A 19,463-nucleotide genomic window follows, 5' to 3' on the forward strand; every position below is an offset into this window, starting at 1 on the left:
TTTACTGATAGCAGGTATGCTTTTGGAGTTATACACTGTCACATTCATCTGTGGAAGTACAGGGGGTTTACAACTGCAGGGGGTAAACCAATTCAACACCTGGAACTCGTGCAAAAGTTATTACAAACTATTCTTGAACCTTTACAGCTAGCAGTGGTGCATTGCAAAGCACATACCAAGGAGCAGGATCCTGTGACTCTGGGGAATGCCCTGGCAGACCAAACTGCGCGCCAGGCAGCACTGTTACCTATGAGTATGCCGACTTTGGCGCTGGCAACCACTGCTTTTCTCCCGACTGTACCTGTTTCAATACCCCCACAGGAAGTGAAGCGTTGGACTGAGCTAGGAGCGATCCTGAAGCAGCAGCTATGGACTATGCCTGACGGTCGAGCGTGTCTTCCCAGAGCGTTGTATCACACAGCAGCGAAATGGTTCCACGACCGTGGGGGCCATTATGGTACACATGCGTTAGTGGATTCGATTACACGCTTTTGGTATGCCCCCGGAATCCAACCTGTATGTGGCTCAATAGTGAAAGCATGTCACATTTGCCAAGCCAACGGCCCAGCCTTACCAAATAGGGCCCCACAAGGGGGTAGGCCTGTGCCGGCAGCACCCTTTACACAGCTCCAAATTGACTTTGTTGATCTCCCCAAAGCGGAAGGAAAGAAACATCTTTTAGTCATGGTATGTCCTTTAACAGCATGGGTAGAGGCATTTCCAACCACAAATGCCACAGCTACAACGGTGGCCAAAATATTACTGAAAGAAATAATACCGCGGTTCGGGGTTCCAGAGGTAATAGACTCAGACCAAGGAACACACTTTACGGGACAGATTTTGGCAAAAATTGAAGAAGGTCTGGGAATTAAACATCTATTTCATACTGTTTACTATCCACAATCGTCCGGGGCGACGGAGAGACAGAACCGGGAAATTAAGACGGCTTTGGCTAAGTATACTCAGGAAACAGGCTTAAGGTGGCCTCAGGTACTCCCTCTCGTTCTTTTCCATTTGCGTACCCGCCCTACCCGTGCGTTAGGGCTCTCGCCATTTGAATTAGTGTATGGCAGGCCTCCCACGAAAGGGGGGAGCTTGCCAAATGTGGATGTTTCACTATTGGGGGGGATCACATAACTGTATCCCAGTATCTTTCTCTGCAGACCAGACTCCGTGAATTGTGGAAAGCTGCTGGATCCACCAAGACGGTACCCCTTGAGGACCAGGTGCATCCATACAACCCCGGGGACTTTGTTTGGGCAAAGAAGTTCGTGAGGGGCGATTCCTTGCAGCCGAGATACACAGGACCGCATCAAGTCCTGTTAACTACACAAGCAGCTGTTTTCCTAGAAGGACGGAAGTCGTGGATACATCATTCCCACGTAAAGCCTGCTGTAGTAGCGGCACCGCCACCACCCCAGGTCCCCAAGATACGTTTGCAGAGGAACAAAGAAACCGGTCAGTGGCAGGCGGCACAACTCCCCTTCCAGGACGCGGACATTGAATAAACATCAACACAGAAATGTTCCGACAAAAAGAGAGGATGTCTGTCTACTTATGGGGGGTGACTGTTCTGATTCAATATGCCTTACCCCTCTGCTGCTCCCTAAATGTGAAAATATGCACTGACAATGACTATTACTATTTGAAAGACTTTGGACGAACAATTCCGAAAACACAGGACTGCCCAGACCCTTTTCTCTACGATGTGAACCAGATAAAGAAAGGAATAGTGAAGGCTGACATAGCAGGACGTTTGTGCCATAAAGCAGCCGTTATTTTGCAACATAATTATACTGGCCGCTGGGTAACACATTGTACTCGAGTGGAAATCGAATGGCCTATTAGACTTGCACTTCAGTGCTGGCAATACCGTCCTATGCCTAATTATGGTTGCCCTTCTAATGTGGACATAACATCTATACGTTCAGAGTATAACATGCTTACTTTCCAGGTCCAAAACGGCAGAGTCCAGCCCAGGATGACAGAAAGAATGAAGTTTTGTGTGGGTATTGGTGTACCATCATGTTATGCATGGCTGAATGATAAATTGAGCGCTCAGAAACCCGTACAGGAACAGGTAACACAAGCTACACAAACCAGAAAAACATTGGGCGGGTTCAAACATAGAAACACCAAGAGAGGCGATGGGTGGGACGGAAATACGTTTGTTGCCTTGATGGAAGAAACAGCTCCAAAAAAGGGCACTTGTTATGTCTGTGCACACACCCCACCACACGGACAGGCGGGAGTCCCCTTGACGGGGGCCCCATTGCCGTTGAATGACTATCTCTCCTTTGCCTCACATTCCAGCTCACAGGAACTAGAAGGGGGGTTGGTTCTTAGTGGGCCCATCGCTAGATCAGTTTGTGTAGGCAGCGGAAGCCAGCCAGCGGGAGGGATGTTGTGTGACGGCTTGATTTACTCTACAAACCCGGGCAATTGGACTTTTGTAAATGGAACACGCAAAGCAGCGGGTCTAACATGGCTTTCCATCTGGCAGCATTTGCTACGCTTAACTTTTGCAGACCATCATTTAGTGCCTTTCCTCACGGACTTAGTGGATCACCAAACCCCAGCTGGACTCTGGTGGCTTTGTGGACACTCAGCGGTAAGGAAACTGCCAGTATCAGGCTGCTGGACCTGTACTCTGGGAAGGGTGGTGCCAGGGCTCCGGGTTTCCTCTACATTGCCTACTCTACGCCGCCGTAACAAAAGAGGCACAGGGGAGGCAGTGCTGAGAGGCTTTTTTCCAATGTATGGCGCAGCCAAAACATACCAGGAACTCATAGAACTGTCTCAAGCCTTTGAACGTTTTATGAATGATTCGGCCATTTCCTTTTCAGATCTCACAAACGAACAGGGGCAAATTAGAACTGTAGTTCTCCAGAACCGGCTCGCCTTGGACTTTTTATTAAGCTCTCACGGGGGGGTCTGTTCGCTGATAGGGAGCAAATGTTGTACCCACATAACAGACAGCAAGGCTGATGTCATGAAACACATTAATGACATTGGGAACATTTATCATGAAGTAGAGCGCATAGGGAATTTTTCTCTGTTCTCGGGGTTCTCTGATTGGTTTTCAGCTTGGCCTGGTTGGCACAAGATTTTATTTTACATTGCTATGGTATGTGCTTTGTTAATTTCGGTTTGCTGTTGTCTACAATGTATTCCTAATTTAATGCAATTGGCCTCTGCCTGTCTGAACCGACTCACACTGTCCCTTTTCCGAAAACCGCAGTCAACCTACATGGAAATGGCTTTGAGACCGATTTGGCAACCCAAACAAGGTGATACAGCTACCTGAGAGACTGGCTAGTCTCTCAGGGCTGAAAGGGGGGACTGTTGTGTTTGAATTGAAATCCCCAGTGCTTGTAAAACTATAGTTCACTTGTCCTAACTAAACCAGCTTGGGCTTTATGGGAAATAGAACCAAAGTGGCCTTTATCTGACTTTTGATATAAAATGTCGGTTTATTTCCTGGTGACCTGACCCTTACCTACATTCCAGTGGCTCGCATAATAAAAGCCGGTTTAAGCTGGAAACTTCCCTACTATGCATTTCTGTATCTCATGTATGCTTGTGGCCTTGCTTATTGCTGCTAATGTGCCTTACATAGAAATGTCAAATGCTGTTCCATTGCCCCTCATATCCTTGAGTTGTACTACTCCCTTTTGATATGTAAGTAAGAATGATGCCATGTCTGTGTTTGGTTTAGGGGGCGCCCGGTTGCAACTGGGCCTCCTCTTCTCATCTGCCTTTGTCTGTTCCTGCATAGTGCTTATCTCAAGGACATGCGAAATATGAGGACAAAGAGTCTAAGAGATAGTCTTGATGTTTCCACTTTGTCCTTCCCCCTGTACCCCTTTACCTCCTTACATATGCCCTAAAGCTATGGCAGTTAGCAATTGTTTCTTTTATATTTTATGACGTGAACCCAATATTGTAAACTTCGGGGTAAGCCTATATAAACCCTTGACCACCAATAAACGAGGTTCCCATGCTCGCCTGCTTCGGCTTGTAAGTATTGGGTCCCCTTTGCAAAGGCTTTGTTTCGTGTTATTTGATCTCTGATAGTGGGTTCATTTGCACTCAGCTCCGCACTCTTCCCGGGTGTAATAAGCGAGTTGGGGAGACAGGGCGGCTTGCGTGTTGGGTTTGGACCTAACAGTATATTGTTCTTTTTATTAGTTACTTTACATGAGGCTGAGAATCAACCCATTTTCTACTCCGCCTGCTAAAGTATTGCTATTCTTTTATATTTGGACTTCAAATTTAATAAGCCTACGCCTATCAGTTTAGAAGTGAAACCGGGCCATCCACTGATAAGGTAGCTGTTTCAGCACACTCTGGGACTTCCCAAGTATGCAGAAGTGCATATATTTGATATGTTTCTGGAGGAGGGATGAGGAGTTTCTGGAGACATTTTTAACAGGGTTCTTTTCCTTTCACAAGCCCTTAACAGCACGATAATGCCCCTGTTTAAAGCTGTTTCGAGTGACAATCTTAGGGCTAAGGAATCTGCTGCACCATTTTGTTAAAGGTACCCACATGTTACTATCATTCCTTCCAATAGGGAACTAGGCCGGCTCAGTTTCTTAAAAGACTGCGACAATCAGCAGGACTTACCGCCCTGGAGCGTGAAATCTTCATTGGACTCTCTTTCCTCTGTTCCTGCATGTAAAGAAAAGAGGTGTGTGGTTACTAAGGTTTGGTCCTTTTCAGTGGTGATGCCCTTATTATGGATTGTCCTCCCCAGCAAGGCTCCTCTGGCACCTACATTAAGGTGTATGCTGTGCCAGTGTGGCCTTTTTATTCCAACAAGCCTCCTAGAACTCCTCCCCCCAAAATAACTTTATTTCTGCAGGGTTTTTATGCTGTTACACTGTTTGTGCTACATTTTAGACAAGAAATTGAATTATTCATTTTTAATGTTTTTAATGCTGTAATTAGTGTGGTAGTATTTTACTGTTTTTATCTCTCTCTGAACTTCTCAGAAAAATCTGTGTAAAATAATAATAAATAAAATACAGAAGCTTGTCCTTACTCAGGGGATTCCCCAGGCAAGCAAATATGTATGTATAATAAATAAATAAATAAATAACCTTTTTTTTGTTTTTGAAAATCACCCCAAAGAACCACCCCAAAGTAACTATTCTCAGTATCCTCCAGAATCTACTACAGAATGTTGGGGGATATCCATTGGAGGGCGGGGGAGGAGAGCTGGCTTGCTCAACAAGCATATTGTTTGTGAGTTTGGGGTTGGAATGGATAATTCCTGTGAGTCCCCTTCCAGCCTCTGATTTGGAATCCTATGCCTTGGCATGAGGGGCTGGCTGTGCTGGCCAGATGAGTTTCTTTTGTTAAGCTAATAGAGTGGCCAGGTTGTTAATGGGTCTATCAGGTGCCCAGCAACTGGTGAATGGGCCAGGAAGATCCTTTTGTCATTGAAACTCTTCAGGAGAGCTTTCCCCGCCCCCTCCTGGCAGCTAGGAGGGGTTTGTGTTTTTAGTGTGTGTAGAGTGTGTCTAGAGAATGGCTGGGGACTGGAGGCAGGCAGAGAGACTGGCTCTCTGCACCATGGCTTTAAGATGCCTCCTGTAACCCCGATGGAAAAGCTGGATATTGGACTGCTGATGCCTTGAACCCCTCCATCCTAAGCTCAGGTTGGAATGTGTGTAAATAAACAAACCATATTTCATAAAGACACCACAGTCTCTGCTGACCTTCTTCCCAAGGAAACCAAGCCCAGGATGAGTGCAGGGACCCTGAAATCTTACCGCTCGGAGATTGGGGAGGTGTGCAACACAAATAAATAAAAATAAAAGATTTTTTTTGTTTTTTAAAATCACCCCAAAGAACCACCCCAAAGTAACTATTCTCAGTATCCTCCAGAATCTACTACAGAATGTTGGGTGATATCCATTGGAGGGCGGGGGAGGAGAGTTGGCTTGCTCAACAAGCATATACTATAAGGGGGAGATACGAGATGAGGTTGAAAAAACTCCCCTCATTGCAATAGAAGGGAAGGTTGGGAGTAAGGAAAGGAAACTCAACGCTGTTCCTCTTGCTGCTACTCCAGAAACCTCCTCCATCCCCAACACTACACATTTGTATCAGATACACTCATAAGAAAACTGCTCACCCAGAAATGAAAAAGAACTGCTTGCCGACTTATCCACGACTGAATGCCTTTCATGTAAGTAGACCATGTATTAATGTTCAGGGTATGTGTGTGTTCTCTGTGTTCATATAGCCCCTCTTGGGCCAAAATAAAAGTAAAACAGCTCTGTAGTTATGTGGGTCCCACTTGATCCATATCTCTCCAACCTTTCCCAACCTTTGGTTCCCTAGGTGTTGATAAACTACAATTCCCACAATTCCTCATTGGCCATACTGGCTGGGGCTGATGGGAGCTGTAGTCCAACAACATCTGGGGACTCAAAGGTTGGAAAAGGTTTTTTTTTAAAATGTTTGCATAAAGACTCACACTAATGGAAGTTATTTCAGTAAAAGATATCCCTTTGCCTGTAGTTCCACTTTTGTGGAAGAGTGCCACTGACTTTCCCACTGTATTTTTGTCTCCTTGCTTTACCACCCATAGGAGATTCAGAAACACAGAGTCTCTGCACCTTTTTCCGGGGGGGGGGGAGACAAAAAGAAAGGTGGAGCCACCATAGGCCTCTGGCACCATGTCAGGCTGTATACACCCCATATTTTAAAAACGCATTTGTCCCCTAAGAATCCTGGGAACTGTAGCTTACCTCTCACACAGCTGCAATTCCCAACCCCCTTAACAAACAATCGTTCCCAGGATTCTTGGGTGGCATGTGCTTTCAATGTGTGGTGTGTACTCAGCCATGTAGCTCTTTCCTTCTAGCTGCAGAGCAAATTTGCACCAGAAAATAACTGTGCCAATGATCCCCCTGGGGTATTTAAGAGGTACTTTATTTGATATCTTAGATGAAGCTGACTTTTATATAGTGCATTGCACACCTCTTCTTGCATCATTGCAACTGTAAATCAGACCCAGAGAATCAGCTTTTAATCATAACAACATCAGAAGGGAAATAGTTGCGCAAATCCTATATAGTAATAGCAAACTCATTCTCTGAGTGCCAGCCATGAAGTCAAAATGGCACCATACACACAGACACAGAAAGAATCAGCAGGAAGCAGCTGAAACCTGAAGGAAATAAAATCAATTTTAAAAGCCTTGTTGAGTAGCATTAATGTATCAGAACAGGAAACTGTTCTTGATTCATCAAGAAAATTGTGAATTCTATTATTATAAAAGTGATTTAATCGTAGTTTTCTTACCTGAAACAGGAAGGTACTTGGCATCACTTAGATGGGAATTATTCACCTGGTTTTGGTTATCTTTGTACTGGTACATGCAGGAAAGCTGCCCTGCACTTGCTGTTGATATGTTGTAAGAGAATTTATATAAGAATTGAGTATTCTCTTGTTGCTGACTTTTGATTTCTACTCCATCTTTACAGAAAATGACTCGGTCAAAAGGAAACAGCGGTGGTATTCTACATTTAACCAAAACCGTATCTCCTTCATTACTGGCTGGATTCTCCAGAGATATCTCAGGTTTGGTAAGGTTACCTGTAGTAATGAGAAAATAACCCCCAAGTTGTGTGTGAGTTTGAAAATTTATGTAACTTTTTACTAGTTGATCATTTTCAGTGTATTTTGTGTACTAGAAAATCATTCAAGACTATATTTTTGGGCCAAACTACCCATGATGTTGTTTAACATAATGTGTATCTTTTTAAAACTGCAAGTATCAGTAGTTCAGGATCTGTACTGTGGCAGGCAGTCCCTCTCAAAGCCCCTCTCTCAAATGTTCCTTTGAAGCTGCCATTTGTATCGGGAAAGAAGTGCCAATTGGAGCTTAGCTCTCAACACAAAGAGCAGCTTCTGGGAAGTGATATTTATTTGGAACATGATGAGAGAGAAGGATTAAACTCCTCCCTGCTTGCCATGGTCCCAGTGCTTATCAGGCTACTTGGCAGCTTCTATTTCAAGGTGTTTTTTTTTTAAAAAAAGATTCATGCCACACGAGTGTGATTATTTATCCTTGAGTCAGGACACAACAACTGCCATTACTGTCACTCCCCTAATAGTCTATTGGTAGTAAGTTCTGCAGCTTTGGTGCAATAGACCAATTGACTAGAGTTCTTACAGTAATTAATACTAACTAGCTGGAGCCATATGTCTTTCCTCCACTGCGATCAGTGATATTCAGTGGCTAACACTGCAATCCTACACATGTCTATTCTGAATCAAGCCTCAAAGTGTTCAGTGTGACTTTGTTGTTGTTGTTGTTGTTGTTGACCTTTAAGTCGACCTTATGAAAGTCTTTAAGTCGACCTTATGAATCAGTGACCTCCAATGGCATCTGTCATGAACCACCTTGTTCAGATCTTGTAAGGGGTGGGATAGAGAGGCAAGCTCTGGTGCTGGAAGAAGTTTATTAAAAGATCAACGCGTCTCAGAACTGGTCCTTCATCAGGAGCTGTGAGGATCCGTTTATCTTTCCTTTGTCAGGCAATGCACATTCTCTAAAACAGGCCCCATTGCATCTATAATTAGAGGCCCAATTGCCTGAGGTTTGAGGTTTCCTGATAGATGAGAAGCCCAGCAGGTTTTCAAATTAAGTGCTTGGCTGTTTTCTACATGCTGTCCTGGGATTGTGGTGACTTGCAATAGCAGGGACTTAAAATAGTTCACCCCACCGTGTACAATGAGCTGCATTGTAAAGCAAAAACGAAACCGCAGGTTTCTTTATATAGATTGAGAACTACATATGTCTGCTTTATGGCAAGTGGATTACAGACACCATAAGAGTTAGTCATTTTACATATCACCACTGTTTTTATTCTCATTTCATAAATAAAGCTATTGTTTGAAAAATAGCACTGATGAAAACCACTTTCAAGAAAAACCTCATCTATATTGAATTCTCTATAAAAAAAAAAGCCCTATAGTGACAAGCTGGAAAGATGTTCATTTAGTCTTTGCACTAAAGTAGTAGTGCCAGGAGGACAGAGAATATACTGACACTTTTGACATTTTGAGAGGGTTTAGAAAAGCAGTGCTTTCTGGTGACAATCTAAGAAGTAATACGGCAGAAAATATTTTTTTAAGTGTGTGTGTGTGTGTGTGTATGTGTGTGTGTGAATGAGTGAACTGTAAGAGCAGTTAAAAATGCCATGAGTGGTCTAGAAAAGTCACCATCTTTCACTCCACTTCACTCACTGCCTCCTAAACAAAGGAACTTCCGAGGGAGACTGCAGTCTGAGACTTTGAATGACAGTACATCAAGAGCAAGGGTGGGGAAGCTTTTTCAGTTTGAGGGCCACTTTCCCTCCCCTCACAGGCGACTTTCAAGGGCCGGATGGGTAGGGACAGAGTCAAAAGTGGATGGAACAGCAGATGTGACTCTTGCTATGTACAGAAGGCCCTACCAAAACCAGAGGGTTCTACCCACAACCTCCTACCCACACATCTCTGTGTCTTTCATCCTGGCAAACAAGAGGAATTATCACTGTTCATAAGGCAACTATAACTGTCTGTAGCTCTGTGTTTCATTACCTTCTGGCCTCACAGTTTACAATTCCTCCCTCTACTCACATATGATTTTCAAAGGCTTTTGTTATGCTCTCTATAGAGTGGTGATGGGGAGAAGGATGCTAGATGACCTGTAAAGTGGGGGGGGGGGGCAGAAGGAAGCTCCACAAGTCTAAGAGGAGGGGGCGTTTGGCAAGGCTTGGAGGCAGTGAGGATTGTGGTAAGGGGAGTAGGTGGGGCTGGTGTTCCTTTGCACCTCTGGCATTGGGGGTAAGAAGAAAAGGGGAAGGATTGAAGAAGGCTTTCGGTGTGCTCTAAGGAGATGCAGGGGGTTTGGACAAGGGGGAGAGGTGTCATGGTAGGCGATCAAGGAAAGTGAGCAGCTGCGGCAGCCCCGTGTGTGTGTGTGTGTGTGTGTGTGTTGCATGTATCTGAAGAAGAGGATTGCACTCAGCAAAAGCTTATGCCACAATACATTTATCACTCTTTAAGGCAGCAGTCACCAATGTGACCCCCTCCAGTGCCTCTTATGGTGTCCATGAAAAGTCTCAGTCAATATCCCCTCAAAAGTCCACAGTATACAAGGGACTCTTGGCTTTTCCTGCTCAGGTACTGTTTGCACTGGCTCACACTCTTCTAAACCGAACATGCTCCCTTAAACATGGCCACATTTCAGTGGATGCCAGGACTGGATAACCAAACTCTCTTCCATTCTGAACAGAAGAGAGTTCCAAAAGGATCTGTTTCTGTGGACAAGCATGGCTGGTTCCTTCCATTGAGGGGGAGGGTCATGCACCATCTTGTGTTCCAATCTCTTTCTGCTCTTTTGAGATGTGATAGCTATTTTGTAGCTGGCACCCACAGCACTTTCTCAAAATCCCAAGTGTGTCCACTGGCCAAAACGGTCTGCTTTATGGTGCCACGAGACCTTATGTAATCATTTGGCAAACATGCTATTAAATATTGACACAGATCCCCAAAGTGAGAGCTATTAAAATACATTACCTAAACAAAATTACATTACCAAACCTGAGATTTAGGTTGAAACTATGCTAGACAAGATCAGTAGTCCATTCAGATCCTACTCAGACAGACGTCCAGATAGTATTTCTCAAAAGCAAGTCCATCCAGCCAAACCAGGCAGGACACTTTTAATAAACTAGAAGCACACAAGTGGGCCTCTTAGATGTGTTCAAACATCTCCTCAGTAGCAAGGCCCTATAAAATGTCTTCTACATGTACATGTACTGGAGGAGCTACTTGCTGACCAAACTGAATCCTTACAAAACTTAAACTGCTTTTCTTGGCTTTCTTGGGGTCCGAGCCACACATCACCCTCTAAATGAGGGGACACACGTTTTCAAGCTCTCCCCACCCATATTACCAGTGACAAAAGAGGTGGTGTGGAAATGGCAATGAGATGGATAAAGCACAGACATTTATGCAAAAAGCAGAACTCCTCCCACAATGGGAGCAACTCACCTGGGGAGCTACAAGTCTGTTGCCTTGTGAGAGGAATACCTTTAAAAGTGAACATACCATAACGAGTTTTAGTGGCAAGGACATACTGATTTGTGACTCCTTTGAAAGTGAGCAAGATCAAGACCATTCAGGGACATGAATCCTTGATCATCTTTATGTTATACCACCAATCAAAACTTAAATTATTCCTAAGTCATCCCACAGTATATGAATGGAAAAATACTTTGGTTTCATTTATTATCCTTGGAGTAAAGTGTTGTCAACTTAAACATATCCGAAAGCAGATAGATAAGAAAAGTTTTTTTAAAAAGAAAAACCAGTGAGTCCTGCCCAGTACATATTTGGTTCAAAAATCCACTCAGTAGAATACCTGCAATCTTTCTTGTGTTGATAGTAGGTCCCACTGAAATCAATGGAACAAACTGATCATAACTAAAATTGCAGTCCTAACCCCACTTATCTGGGACTAAGCCCCATTAAATTCAATGGGACTTACTTCAAAGTAGACATGGTTAGGTTTGTGTGATAACTAATTAATTCAAGTCACAGTTGCCTCACTGGGCAGCACATATTTGGTTAAAAATTCCACTCAGTATAGTACCTGCAATCTTTCTTATGTTCATAGTAAGTCCCACTGAAATCAATGGAACAAGCTGATCACAACTAAGACTGCAATCCTAACCCCACTTACCTGGAACTAAGCCCCATTAAATTCAACAGGACTTACATTGAAGCAGACATGGTTAGGTTTGTGCAATGATTAATTAATTCATGTCATGGTTCTCTCACTGGCCCTTAATCATAGCTACCTTTAGCTGGATCTAGGAATGAGTGAGATTTTCAATTCAGTTCACATTTCAAACAGAATTTATCAACTTCACAATTTGTTAAACAATATGAGAAGCGAAACACAGCCATCCTTCAAAATTTGCATTTATTACAATTTTGGGATGCAGTTCGCTAAGCAAACAACATCTACAAAAATGCATATATTAGGAGAAAGTGTGCATAAAAATGACTACATGAGTGAAAATCATGCAAAAAGGCATGAAATGATGAGAAATGGGTTGCAGAAATGTTTGCTTTTTTCAAAACCGCCTACAAAAGTGTGTTTATTTGGAAAATGTGCATTAAAGACTTCCGGGAAGGGTGACTTCGCTTGTGCCTGCTTTTGGGACGGGCTCCTGCCTCAAAAGAAGCTTATTCAGATATAAATCAGTCAGAACATTTTTTTTTGACTGATGAAATTTCTCCTGGGCAGGGAGAAACGTAGAGATCAACCTCAAAAGCCTGTTTTTGTTGGGAGGACTGGATTTCATTAATTTATGAGATAAGGTCCAGCCAACAATGCCGGACGGACTTCCTAACAAGCTCTATCTGTTTAAGCGATACGTTTATCTTTTCTTTAAAGAGAGAACGGACTAACAGGCAAGCACCCTTCTTTCTATTATTTTTTTTACTTGGTTTAAATTGTTGCAGCAAAAGGAGATTTGTCAGATTGATCGGCTTTGGACAACTTCTGGGTGAGCTATAACTCTTCTCTGTTATACACAAAATTAACAGCTTATCTCTGTTTCTGTCGCAAAAAGCTGTCCTGGAAGTGCATTCTAAAGATATAAACAGAAGAGGGATTTCTATTCCTGATTTCTATTCCGAGGAATATTATATTGTCTGGGACTATTCTCTTTTTGGTCTATTTTATTTTGACGAATCTGCTTCTTCACGGCGCCACTAACTGTTTTGATGCTGGGAACTAAATTTGTTTTGCATTCTTGAACATAGAGAGATAAGGCAGGCTGCTCTGTTTATACTGTGATGTCATCAAGCCTGGAATATTAACCCAATTGTTGCTGAAATAAGAAGTGGTTCTTCTTTATTTTTGTTTTGCTTTGTTTTCGTGGTTTTAAAAATGGCAATCAAGAAAGTGGCTGAGAATCTGGAAGTAACTATGTTTCAGAAAATAATGGATGAGATTGAGATAACGAAACAAACCCTGCGACAGGGTAGTAAGGAGCTGAAAATTGAACTGAGTAAAATGACGCAGGAGCTTAAAGAAATAGGGGATCCTGTGAGAGAGGAGAATGAGATCAGAGATGAGAAAAGAAAAAATAAAGGGAAGATACAAGCCCTGGAGATTGGAACAAATGTGGAATTGGAAAAAGATCTGGAGTTTATGGATTTTAGAAATAAAATCTACTGTTTGGAATTTAACGTTATCTCTGAAGAAATTAATGAAGATATTAGAGATAAAGTTATCAATGGCTTGGATAATCTTCTGGACTGGAATGATGTGATGGAGTTTGATATAGAGAAAATCTATGGAATTAACTGCAGCCATGTGACAATGGAAAAACTCTCAAGAGATGAGCCAGTGCATTTTGTAAAAAAGAAGAACAGAGATTTGACTTTACAACAGTATTTCAGCAACTTATTCAGAATGGATGGCAAGAAAATATTTGGGATAGAGGAAATTCCCATCAGACTCTTATTATATGACTATGGCTACGACAGCAAGATTATTATGGAATACTGATAATGGAAGATTGGACACTGAAATTACTGGACTTAACAGGACTATTGGAGATGGAAGATGCAACTAATAGGGATAATGGAATAATGGCTATTGAAATTATTGAACCTAACAGATTTTGATGAGATGGATTAATCGAAATGTTTATTTGGACTATGGTTATGACACATCACATTACGTGACGTCATGATGGTTATGACAATAAGACGAGATGGATTAATCGACATGTTTATTTGGAGAAAAATTGATAGATATATTTCTTAAAGAATTGAAACCTCTCTTTGACTTTTTGCGGAAAGAATAAAGTAATGTTTATGAGATTTGATGATTAATTAAGATAACTACTGGAGGAAAGTGATTTTATAATATGATTTAAGAGACAGGATTGTTATATATTGTAGACCCATAACTGATTTGATCTGTGACAAACGGGAAGTCAATATATTTTTTTTTGTTTAATTATTTTTGTTTTGTTTTGTTTTTTGTCTTTGAATGTTTTATGATTTTGCTTTGTATGTTTTATGAAAATTTGAATAAAAATTATTGTAAAAAAAAAAAAGGAAAATGTGGAGAATTTTCATGAAGATTTTTTAAAAAGAAATTCGCAGATTGCTGTAGAAATGTAGAGAACTGAATTTAACATCGGAAAAATGAGTAACTGAGAGAACCGAAACAGACAGTTGTTTCCATCCGTAGCTGGATCACAACACAGCATGACTAAATTTGTGCTGAAAGTTAAGCTTTCTCTTAAGAGAAAAGAAGGAAAAGGTGGCAGGCCTGTATCCAAACATGCACACACTTGGCAATCAATGCAAAAGATCTTAGTTCTGGGCTTTTGACAATTATCTTGAACAGGTCACCCACTGCTGTACAGTAAAAGTATTATGAAAATTGAGGGGAGTTTGGGATATGGCATTGGAGTTTGCTATCCAAGGGGGCTGGAGAGTCAAAATCCCACTTCTGCAGAAGCCCATTTGCCCTCAAAAAATGAGACTGAACCAGAATTTTTACTCATAATTATCCAGCATTTGCTTTTTGTACTCCAAATCATTCTCCCTTCCCGTCTCCTTGGCAAAAATGGGAACAGGTATAAATGAAGGAAACAGGAAATGCTTCCGTGGTAGCTGAAGAATGAAGCTCACACAGATCTGGGGAGGGAACTTAGCAACCCTGGAAGAGTGGTTCTTTCCTCATTCCGATCCTGACTGCTACATTATTGCACTTCATAAAATGCCTCAAGCACTAATTGGCTAAATAAAGAAACATGATTATTTATGTTATAAATCTCTCCCCTTTACAGAGATACCCTCTCGATCCTTCATATACTCACAGCAAAGACAGAGCCCCAGCAGAAATATCATTATGAACACAGCAAAAGTCACTCAACCTCCAAACCGTCCTGAGGTTTCTGCTGCACACACAGCGTCTCCTGCTCTTCAAGACGAGGTGGCTTGAGATGGTGCGGAAGTTGCTTAGTTCCCAGTTTCATTTCTTTTTTAAAAACGTATATATTCGTAAAAAGAACAATACAGGGATGTTTAAGACAATGCAATATAACAATACACAGTTATAAAAGTATTTTTAGAATTTGTATAATATTAAATATAAATACAATTTTAACATTTCTATTAAACAGTCACATCATAAATCATTTAAATTTATTTAAATATTCCTACAATTCCTAAAAGGGGAAAAGAATAATAATCATTTTCCAAGTTATTTTACTATTTCATCTACATTCTAACTCTTAAACTTCCCCAGCAGAGAACGTGAGTTCATTGAGTCTTGCACCTCAATTTTTTGATAAAAACTTTCTAATTGTCTACCCTCTCTCACTTTAACCAGATTTGTTAGCTTCACTATACATGCCATATCCCAAGCTGTAGAGATCTAAAAATCCAGAAAATGAAAGATGGTACCTTTCCAGTTTTGACACATTATCATTCTGGCTGCCTTTAGCAAAAGGTTGTGTGATTTCTATGTCTTCCTCTAGTATGCTATTGTTAGGAGCATGGGGGTTGGAATAGGTGATTCCTGTGGGTCCCCTTCCCAGCCTCTGATTTGGAATCCTATGCCTTGGGGACTGGCTCTGCTAGCCAGATGAATCTCCTTTGTTAATCAAATAGAGTGGCCAGGTAAGAGAATATATTTATTTATTTATTTATTGTACTTGTATACCGCCCATAGCCGAAGCTCTCTGGTTTACAGTAACCAAAAACATTAAAACAAATACAATTTAAAACACATCTTATAAAAACAATTTAAAACACAATTTAGAAGTTTAAAACAATATAAAAAACATGCTAAAATGCCTGGGAGAAGAGGAAAGTCTTGACCTGGCACCAAAAAGATAACAGTGTTGGCGCCAGGCGCACCTCGTCAAACACATCATTCCATAATTTGGGGGCCACCACTGAGAAGGCCCTCTCCCTTGTTGCCAGACTCCCAGCTTCCCTTGGAGTAGGCACCCAGAGGAGGGCCTTTGATCTTGAACATAGTGTACGGGTGGGTTCATATTGGGAGAGGCATTCCATCAGGTATTGTGGTCCCAAGCCTTGTAAGGCTTTATAGGTCAAAACCAGCATCGAGCTTGGAAACATACAGGCAGCCAGTGCAAGCGGTCCAGAATCGGTTTTATATGTTTGGACCGTATGGTCCCTGTTACCAATCTGGCAGCTGCATTTTGCACAAGCTGCAGTTTCCGAACCGTCTTCAAATGCAGCCCCACATAGAGTGCATTGCAGTAATCTAATTTGGAGGTTACTAGAGCATGGACAACTGAAGCCAGGTTATCCCTGTCCAGATAGGGACGTAGTTGGGCCACCAGCCGAAGTTGGTAGAAGGCACTCCGTGCCACCGAGGCTACCTAAGCCTCAAGTGACAGATGATTCTAGGAGAACCCCAAGCTACGAACCTGCCCCTTCAGGAGGAGTGCAGCCCCATCCAGAACAGGTTGGACATCCACCATCTGGTCAGAAGAACCACTCACTAGCAGCATCTCAGTCTTGTCTGGATTGAGCCTCAGTTTATTAGCCCTCATCCAGTCCATTGTCGCAGCCAGGCACCGGTTCAGCACATTGACAGCCTCACCTGAAGATGAAAAAGATAAATAGAGCTGCGTGTCATCAGCATGCTGATGGCAACGCACTCCAAACCTCTGGATGACTGCACCCAACGGTTTCATGTAGATGTTGAACAGCATGGGGGACAGAACTGACCCCTGCGGAACCCCATACTGGAGAGTCCAGGGTGCCAAGCAATGTTCCCCTAGCACCACCTTCTGGTGGCAACCCGCCAAGTAGGAGTGGAACCACTGCAATGCATTACCTCCAACTCCCAACTCAGCCAATCTCCGCAGAAGGATACCATGGTTGATGGTATCGAAAGCCGCATGTGAGATCAAGGAGAATCAACAGAGCAGAGCTTGGAAAAGTTACTTTTTTGAACTACAATCCCATCAGCCCAATTCAGTGGCCATGCTGGCTGAGGCTGATGGGAGTTGTAGTTCAAAAAAGTAACTTTTCCAAGCTGTGCAACAGAGTCACAATCCCCTTGTCTCTTCCTGACAAAGGTCATCATATAGGACGACCAAGGCTGTTTCCATGCCAAAACCAGGCCTGAAACCTGACTGAAATGGATCCAGATAATCGGTCTCATCCAAGAGTGTCTGGAGCTGGCCTGCAACCACTCGTTCAAGGACCTTGCCCAGGAATGGAACATTTGCTACCGGCCTATAGTTATTAAGATTTTCTGGGTCCAGGGAGGGTCTCTTCAGGAGTGGTCTCACTACTGCCTCTTTCAGGCAGCCAGGGACCAACCCCTCTCACAGAGAGGCATTAGTCACCTCCCTGGCCCAGCTGGCTGTTCCATCCCTGCTAGCTTTTATTAGCCAAGAAGGGCAAGGATCCAGCACAGAAGTGGTTGCACGAACCTGTCCAAGCACCTTGTCAACATCCTCAAGCTGCACCAACTGAAACTCATCCAAAAAATCGGGACAAGGCTGTGCTCTGGATACTTCACTTGATTCACCTGCTATAACACTGGAGTGTAAGTCCTGGCAGATGCTAAAGATTTTATCCTGGAAGTGCCTAGCAAATTCATTAGAGTGGGCCTCAGATGGTTCTACCTTGTCCCTGGGGCCAGAGTGTAATAGCCCCCAGACAATTCTGAAGATCTCTGCTTGGTGGCAGACTGATGATAGTGGCAGCAAAATATTGATTTTTGCTGCCCTTACTGCCCCTAAATACAGCTTACCATAGGCACTTACTAGTGTATAATTGCATCCACTAGGAGTTCGTCTCCATCTGCACTCAAGCCGTCTCCGATATTGTTTCATCGCTCTCAGTTCTGGGGTATACTATAGACAGGAGAGGGCGCTCAGGAACAATTATGTCAACCACCCGGGTCATTTCTGTATTCCACAGTTCAACCAGGGATTCGACAGGAGCGCCAGCCCTATCAGCCGGAAAACTCCCCAGAGCCCTTTGGAAACCATCCGGATCCATTCGTCTCTGGGGGGGGGGTGAGAGAATGGGCTCTATCAGTTGCCCAGCAACTGCTGAACGGGCCAGGAAGATCCTTTGTCATTGAAACTCTTCAGGAGAGCCTTCCCCCCCCTTCTGGGGCCCAGCAGAGGCTTGTAGTTTTAGTGTGTCTAGAGAATTGCTGAGGACTAGAAGGCAGGCAGAGAGACTGGCTCTCTGCACCATGGCCTTTGGGGTGCCTCATGCAACCCAGATGGAAAAGCTGGATATTGGACTGCTGATGCACTGAACCCCTCCATCCTTGAGCTCAGGTTGGAATGTGTGTAAATAAACAAACCATATTTCATAAAGACACCGCAGTCTCCACTGACCTTCTTTCCAAAGGAAACTAAACCCTGGAGGAGCTCAGGGAGCCCCAAAATCTCACCGCTCGGAGATTAAGGGAGGCACGCAACACTATTCTTAAGAAATGCTTAAGCAGCTGCCCTTGGCTCCTTCTGGAAGAATGGGTGGAATATAAATTTAATAAATAAGAAACAATGTAAATTTATTAATAAATAAATAGAATTATCATTTGAACTTTTGGGAGGTCGTGGTCTAAGATTTTTTTAATAATTTCTAATAATAGTAGATTCCAGAATATCTGGATCTTTATACATGTCCACATAATGTAGAATAAGGGCATATTACATCTCCAACAATTATAGGTGATTTCTGGGTATATATTATTTAGTCTAACTTTTGCTATATACCAATGGTTTAGTAATTAAAATCTTAACGGTTCATATATAAAGTAAAACGGAATATTTTTCCAAATCCATTTCCATTTCTCTGTTGAAATTGTCAACACCACATCTTGTTCCCACTTAGCCTGACATTTGATAGGACTGCAGCATAAGTTCCACTGAAATCAATGGAGAACTTTGTTGTTATGTGCCTTCAAGTCAATTATGACTTATGGTGACCCTATGAATCAATGACCTCCAAGAGCATCGGTCATGAACCACCCTGTTCAGATCTTGTAAGTTCAGGTCTGTGGCTTCATTTACGGATTCATTCTATCTCTTGTTTGGCCTTCCTCTTTTTCTACTCCCTTCTATTTTCCCCATCATTATTGTCTTTTCTAGTGAATCATGTCTTCTCATGATGTGTCCAAAGTATGATAACCTCAGTTTAATCATTTAAATTCTAATGATAGTTCTGGTTTAATTTGTTCTAACACCCAATTATTTGTCTTTTTCACAGTCCATGGTATCTGCAAAGCTCTCCTCGAACACCACATTTCAAATAAATTGATTTTTCTCATCTGTTTTTTTCACTGTCCAACTTTCACATCTATACATAGAGATCAGGAATACCATGGTCTGAATGACTTTAGTGTTCAG

This window comes from Rhineura floridana, chromosome 11 (genome assembly GCF_030035675.1).
Source record: "Rhineura floridana isolate rRhiFlo1 chromosome 11, rRhiFlo1.hap2, whole genome shotgun sequence".
Taxonomy (NCBI): Eukaryota; Metazoa; Chordata; class Lepidosauria; order Squamata; family Rhineuridae; genus Rhineura; species Rhineura floridana.